The sequence below is a fragment of the Dromiciops gliroides genome, chromosome 2 (genome assembly GCF_019393635.1).
Source record: "Dromiciops gliroides isolate mDroGli1 chromosome 2, mDroGli1.pri, whole genome shotgun sequence".
Taxonomy (NCBI): Eukaryota; Metazoa; Chordata; class Mammalia; order Microbiotheria; family Microbiotheriidae; genus Dromiciops; species Dromiciops gliroides.
Window position 1 is genome coordinate 700382786 of NC_057862.1, and position 7964 is coordinate 700390749.

A 7964-nucleotide genomic window follows, 5' to 3' on the forward strand; every position below is an offset into this window, starting at 1 on the left:
TCAGGGGTATGGGATGGGAGACCCAAAGGGAAAGGAGCAGGCCCCAGGTTCAGTTCATAGACACCTGAGGCAGAACTGAGCCACCAGCAAGAATAGCCCCTTCCTTACCCATCTGTTGTGCCCGATGGTATCTGTCTGCCCTTCCCAGACCCAGCATTCTCTGTCCTGCATCCTAAAAATTATGGGTCTTTTCCTCAGGGCTGGTTTGATGTATTGTGGAGCCCATATCCCCTCTTGTTATTTCCAAAGCTGGTTTGCCTGATCTGTTTGCCCTCTGCCAAGTTCTCAGCATCCCCCAATTTAGAATCAGCAGCAGGTTTCATTAACAGGCTTGTGCCTCCCCTGGTGGACTCAGGATGCTGAGCCAGCCTGGCATGCAAAGAATCCACTGAGAGCATACTCCCCACTGCCCACAGCTGCCCAGCCTGCTGGCCACTGGCCACTGACCACTGGCCTCCTATGCTGCTGGGATCCCAGCCTGGCCAAAGGAGTCCCACAGACCCCATGGGTTCTGGATGCTTCAAAGAGTACCTGCCTCCCCAGTTGGCAAACTCAGCCAGTCTTCATTGGAAGAAGGGAAAACTGCTTGGTCAGTCACGCTGGGACTTTGAGTTTATAGAACCAGAGATCCAGAGCTGATGGGACCTCGGAAGCTATTGAGCCCAGCCCCCTCATTTTACAGAGAAAGAAAATGAGGTCTGGGGTGTGGCCCCCTTTGTCCCTCCAGCCAGCCAGCCTGTCCTCCTGCCCTGGTGGTCTCGCTGGACCCACACCCTTCCCATCCTCCTCCCTTCAATGCCTCACAGGTCCTGGGCCTTGTTTTCCTGATGTAGCCAGTGCTAAGGCCAGGAACATCTGCCCCGGATTCAGGAGGGACCTGCTTGGTCTACAGGAGGGAGGCACCTTTCTCATTACAGCCTCTTCTAGTGGTGCTCAGAGCTTCCTTGCATCTCTCCCAAGAATCACCAACATGTGAGCTAATTAGCTCAAAGATAATGAGCTCCCCCAATGCCCGAAGCTGCCCTGCCCATGCTTGCCCAGCTATGGTCTGTTCAGTTGGCAGACTGGCCCCACCCACCCTCCTGGTGGTAGGACCCATCAGGGCCACTGTCTTGCCCAGCTCGTCCATAGTGCTTGTCTCTCTGCATCTGTTTTCTTTCTTTCTTTCTTTTAATTTTTGAGCCCACTGAGTCTTCCTTGCTCAAAGGCCTGCCCTTGGCTGATCTGGAATGGGCAATGTCATGGTAAGCTTCATCTTATTCCCCCTTACTTTCCAGGGTAAATGCTCTGATCTCTCTCTCTCTCTCTCTCTCTCTCTCTCTCTCTCTCTCTCTCTCTCTCTCTCTCTCTCTCTCTCTCTCTCTCTCTCTCTCTCTCTCCTTCCCTCCCTCCCCCCTCTTTGTCTCTCCCTCCCTTCCTCCCTTCTTCCCTCTCTCTGTCTCTGTCTCTCCTTTCCTCCCTCTCTGTCTCTGTCTCTCCCTTTCTCTCTCTGTCTCTATCTATCTATCTATCTATCTATCTATCTATCTATCTATCTATCTATCTATCTGTCTGTCTGTCTGTCTGTCTGTCTGTCTGTCTGTCTATCTGTCTATCTATCTATCCTTTGTTTTGGGGTAGACAAAGAAAGCCAATTGAGAATGAAGAACACCTACAGTCTGTTTGCTGGCCAGATTGCCACAAAGCCTGGACCAGCTTGCAGAGAATGAGAATCAAGACAATGACCAAAATCCAGAGCAGGGCTGGCCAGGTGGAACAGTTCAGGCATCAAATTTAAGGGAATAAAGAACGCTCGATTAGCCCTGCAAAGGGGTGGGAGGAGTGCCTATAGGTTCACATGCTGGGATGGAGGATTTGGGTGATGGGGAGAGGGGCATGAGGGAGAGCAGGACTACCAGCCTTCTGGGCTCTACAGCAAATCCAGCTCATTCATCGCCACCTCAGAGCTCCTCTTGCCCCCATTCCCACACCAAAATAAGGCAGGCAGGAAAGGAAGTTTTCAGGATGAAGAGAGTGTAAGATTTTCAGGCTTTAAACTTCTGAGTAATAACAAAAGAATACTGAGAGATGGGGAGTAGGGGTGGGGGGCTTGCAGTAGAGAAACAGGAAACAGATTTGCTCCTCCATCATCCAAGCTGCAGAATCCATCAAGGTAAGGCACCTGTTACCTTGCCTGGCCTCATCCAGGGGTTGGGGGGTGGGGTGGGGGAAGCAAGTAGCCCCCAGGAATAATATTAGTTGTGCCATTACCAAGGGACAGGAGGGAGCATAGTTATAGCATTGGGGGTGACCACTAAACACTCTCCCTCCTATTGAAGAATCTGGACCCTCCCCCCTATGCTGGGCTTCTCCAAAGAGTGGGAGAAGGAAGCAGGTACCCCAAGCTATTCCAATCAAGAGCAGACTGTGGGGAGAATTTCCAGGGGCCAGACCCTGATGAGCTCCTTCCTACCAAAGGTAAGCGCCCCACCCTCCCTCATCTGTGTTACCTGAGCTGGGTCACTGGTCACTGGGGGATGGGAGGAGGGACACAGTGGCCTTTCTACTTCAGTGTAGGGTCCTAGTCCTTTGTTCTCCCCTTCAGTCAATGTGCCCTGGTCTCCTTTTCTTTGGACAGAGATGTTGATAGTGAGAGAAAAAAAATAGATGGAGAAAACTTTCTGACCACCCCCATATCCACCATTGTGGGCAATGGCATTGTGTCTTTGTTTGTATCTGTCTCCCTAATGCTTGGCACTCAGCAAACACTTCAGACATTCTGTTGATTGATTGATCACTCTTGAGGCCCCAACACTGAGTTAGTCAGAAAAAAATTAGTCAAAATAAAAACCTTTCTTCCTTTCTCTCCTTTTCTCAGGCAAACTCCTAGAAGAGCTGCCTGTGAATCTCAATGCCTCCACTCCCTCCCCATCCAATCTGGCTTCTAAACCAAACCCTCAACAAAAACAGTTTCCCCAAAGTTACTAAGGATCTCTAAAGTAGAAAAACACCTCTGCCCCTACCTTCAAGGAGCTTCCTAATTAATGCTCAGGACCTTAAGTAACTTTGTACTTGGAAGTGTATGAACTGTTGCTGGGCTCAGGGAGCTTGGCCAATGCAGCCTCCCCATCTCTATTAACAAGCCCCTTTCAGCACTCATGGACCCAACTCAAACCTGAGGGAGGCTGAGCTCCAGAGAGAGGAGTCAGAGGTCTCCCTAAAAGAGGAAGGAGTAGAGAGATGCTCAATGTACAAGGACTCATTTTCCTCTGTAAAAAAGGAAATGCTCAGCATACAAGATTCATGAGCATGCATGCTGACAGAAAAACTGAAACAAGCCACAATGGGGAATGTATAAAGGAAGGGGAAAGGCATTTCTATAGCACCTACTATGTGCCAGTCACTGTGCTTTTTATAAATATTATTCCATTTGGTCCCCACCACAACCCCAGGAGGTAAATGCTGTTATTATTCTTATTTTAGCATTCAGGGAACTGAATCAGGTAGAGACAAAGTGACTTTTCCAGGGTCATAAGGCTAATAAGTTTACGAGGCCAAATTCAAACTCAAGTCTTCCTGATTCTAAGCCTAGCATTCTAGCCACTGCTCCACCAATTGCTTATGATATTCTCTCAAAGTCTGATCATTAATCCACATTAGATTAAATCACCAAGACCTCGTGAAGTTCGTGGGATGTCTAACACAGCATTCCCCACTTTCCCTCAGCTTTGCACTGTCCAAAGAAGTCACTCAGGTCATGTCTTTTGTGAAACCAAGCCAGGCAGCAGGCTTATCCTCTGAACAGTGGCCATCTTCACCTTCCTTAGTGGAGCTAGCACTGTCCCACAACCAAAACCAGAAGCACTACCATGTAGAGCTCCCAAAGTTGTCTCTAAGCTGCATACATCCATCTTAGGATCCCTGTTCAGTCACTTACGCTCAGGGGAGGAAGCACAAAGCAAAAAAAGGTAGCTGGGGCCCGAGGTCAGGGTCAGACTCACCTACAAAGTTCACACTTTGGCTGCCACATGTGAGTAGTTCATCCTTTTTCAAAAATCTGTCCCAAACCACAGGATTATGACAAGCCATTCTGCCTTCATGGTCATCTTTTCTCAGAGGGCATCCTCCCTGCAAAACAGGCCCAATTGTACAATCAGAAGACATGGTGACTGCCATTGGTACTGGATCTCATGAGCACCAGCCTGTTGGACCTCCCTTTCTCTCTTAAGGAATCAGGCAAGGCTGATGCTGCTGCCCTCATTTGCCCTGTTAGGAACTGAAGCTGAGTGTCACACAACTAGCTATTGTGTGCACTGGGGTTTTAACCCATAGCTCTTCTGATTCCCCGATGAGGTCCATCTCTCAAAGCTCTGGCAATCCAATGGGGCAGAAGGTCCAGGCACAAATGCCAATTATACAAGAACTTCACAGTAACACAAACTGGGTCCAGGAAAGGACACTCACAGATCCTGGAGGCAGGAGGGAGCCCTTCCCAACTGGGTCCTGGCGAGGGGGAAAGGACGGCTCTCTGGAGGAGAGGGACTCTGAGAAAGGGAAGAATCCATAAAGGGTATATGGGAAAGGGCAGGTTGAGGAAATCAGCAAGGACTTGAGTTGGGCAAGAACACTGAACACACAGAGGGAGTGATGGGAAGTATGGCTGAAAAGGCAGTTTGGAATCATATAGTATGAGGGGCTCCCAAAGCCAGGAGGAAGAGTCCGTACTCTCTCCAGTCATCAGTGGGGAGCGACTGAAGGGTTGCCAGGAGTAGGCTCGAACCTGGAAGGGACGTGGGCAGTATCAGTCCATATCTGAACAGGAATCCCTCTCTGGCATACACAATCGATCAATATTTACTAATCACTTACTATGTGCTGGGCATTGTGGTGAATGCTTGGGAGAGAAAAAAGAGAAGCCCTGCCCTCCAGGAGCCTACAATCTAACGGGGGAAACACCATGCCAACACGCATGTACAAACGAGTTATCCTCAGGATAAATAGGAAGTCATTAACAGGGGGAAGATACTGGAATAAAGAGGTGTTGGGGAAGACTTCCTGTAGGGCTCTGGTTGGGACTTAAAGGAAGTCAGGAAGCTCAGTAGTTGGGGCAGAAGGTGGAGAGCATTCCAGGCATGGGGAATCATCATGGAGAACAAGAATGCATGCAACCTAGAGAAAGCATGTCCTGTTCATGGAACAGCCAGGTGCCCAATATCACTGAACCCAAGGGGGGGGGATGGGGCAGGGAGTTTGGTGTCAGAAGACTGAAAAGGTGGGAGGGGGTGGGGTGATGAAGGGCTTTGAATGCCAAACAGCGCATTTTTATATGCTCCTAGGGACAATAGGGAGCCATTGACATTTGTTGAGTAGGGGGCGACATGGTCAGACCTGTGCTTTAGGAAAGTCATTTTGGTGGCTGAATGAAGGATAGACTGGAGTGGGCAGAGATTTGGGGCAGGCAGACTCCCCCCCTCAACAGCTATGGAAATAATCCAGGTGTGAGGAGATGGGGGCTGCACTGGGGAGGGGACAATGTCGGAGGAGAGAGGGGAGCGTATTCCAAAGACGTTGTAGAGGGGAAGTCAAAAGGCCTTGGGAAACAGCTTGGATAAGGGGTGGGGAAGTGAGAGGGAGGGACAACCCTAACTTTCCTCATACTTCCCAGGGCACCACTATTCTCCCAGTCACCCAGGCTCACAACTCTCTCTCATGCCCACGCTGTCACCAAATTCTGTCACTTCTACCTTTCTGTCTTTCTTCTACATTCCCACAACCACCCCCTGACATAAACCCTCAGCTCATCTTCTAAAGCATTATTGCTTTAGTATTCTAATTGGTCTCTCTGCCACAAGGATATCCCTGGTCCAGGCCACTCTGCACTCATTTTGGGATGGGAAGGTCTGACCATGTCACCCTCTTACTCATGCATCAGACTGTGAGAGCCATGACTGATGGGAGAGACTATTTTCTTGCTAGAATGAGTCTCGATATGTGATTTTTCAAAGTGGAGAGCTCCTGGTATGGAAAGGTCGTTTCACATCTACACCTCATGAAGCTGCCCGAAGCACTGAGGGGGGAGGGTCTTACCACTCGAGGCTTCCTCTTGATACTGGAGCTAGCCCTCTATCTAATACACCACACTGCCTCACAGGGGACATTGTGGTTCTGTGGTTTGTTTTGCTTTGCTTTGAAATATCTGAAGGGTCATCATGGGAAAGAAGGCTTTGACCGGCTATACTTGGCCCCCTGAAGGCAAGATTGGAACCAATGGGGTGGAGGGGAAGTGACTGAGAATTTGAGGAGCTTTCAAGAGATAAAAGTTGATAAGAGGAAGAGCTGACCTCAAGTGGAATGAGCTCTCTGAGGAGGTGGAGCTCTCCCATCACTGGAGGTCTGTGTGCAGAGACTGGAGGGTCAGCTCTCAGCCGTGTTATGGTGGGACTGTCTTTTCAGATCTCATTGGACAAGATGCTTCTGAGGTCACTTCTGCTCTGAGAGTCTAAGATCCTGTGATGCTGGTAAGAACATCCTAGAGGACTGTGAGTGATTCCTGCCCTATGGTGTTGGTCTGAGGGAAGCAGTAAAGGCAGAAGTGATATGGCAGGACCAGGGAAGGGGGTGGGTGGGGAAAAAGGGGAGAGGACAAGATGACTGCATGTGGTGGTCAGCCCAGGGGACTTAGGAGAACAGTAGTGCCTTAGAGAGCCCAACATGGACAGAGAGACAGACAGAAAGGCAGATCGACACAGAGACAGAAACATACAGAAAAAGAGACAAAGAAACAGAGACAGAAATAGAAGAAGGAGAAAAGAGAGGAAGGAGAGAGGGAGGGAGAAGGATAGAAAAAGAGCCTTGAGGTTCTCATGACATGAAAGTCAAGGGGGAAGAGGGCAGGAGAAAGAAGGGAAAGCCAGTGGCTCCAATTCTGTGGAAAGAGCAAAGACATTGAGGAAAAGCAATCTGTCAGGTCAATGGAGCAGGCAAAGAGGGGTCAGTTTCAGGAGCTCAGCAAGAGCAGAACTAACAGTGTAGGAGAGAGACCGATAATAAGGGAGACTTCAAGGCTGCTTTTCATCCCTCTAAGCAGCCAGAAGAATTAGGGGGCCTTGAAGAGGGGCATCGGGGGTAGGGAGGCTGCCTGCAGGCCTGGACACTCAGGCCAGCTCTGCACACTTGCTCAGATTCCAAGCAAAGGCTCAGGAGGCTTCTTCAACAGAAAAACAGAATCTGAAATGAAAGGAAGGAAAAATAAATCAATCCAGGACAGAGAGTGAAGCCCAAACCCATGTTCCCTAAGAACAAAGTCTTGCCAAAAGCTCATCTTAATGAAGGTTTCCCCTCTCCCCTCTCCAGCATCCTGGTGCTGACTCCTTCCCCAGGATGGAAGCTCCACCCTCGATGGACAGCTCCATGGGCCCTGATTGGGAGGCTTCTAATCATTTTCACTAAGAGAAAAGGAGGAAGGACCTGTCCAAGACAAACATCACCAGTCAATGCACAGATCAATCGATCACTTGGTGTAATCTGCAGTGTGCAGATGCTGTCCGCTGCTGGAGTGCAGAGATGGAGAGGTCAGTCTTGGGGAGGACTGAGCTGATGTCTCTCACCGGGTCTCCTCCATTCACCCCTTCCTCCTTCCTTTCCTTGTTACTCACCAACCTGATACCCTCTAGAAAAGTGACCTGTCCTATGGTTTCAGACACCCTGGAAGGATTATCCAAAGGAATGTCAGGGTCCCCCCTCCCTTTCATTTCATCTGAGAAGGAAGAGTGAGGGAATGGCTCCCAGAGATGTCCTGAGCCTCAGCTCTAATGGACCTGTCAAGGAACAGGAGGAATCAATGATTCTTCAGCTGCCCTGAGTGAGGAGACTCATGTTTGTCTGCTGTGTAGGGGTGTGTGTGTGTGTGTGTGTGTGTGTGTGTGTGTGTGTGTGTGTGTGTGTGTGTCCCCAACAACTAAAGTAAGGCAGCCAGGAGCCTAGCC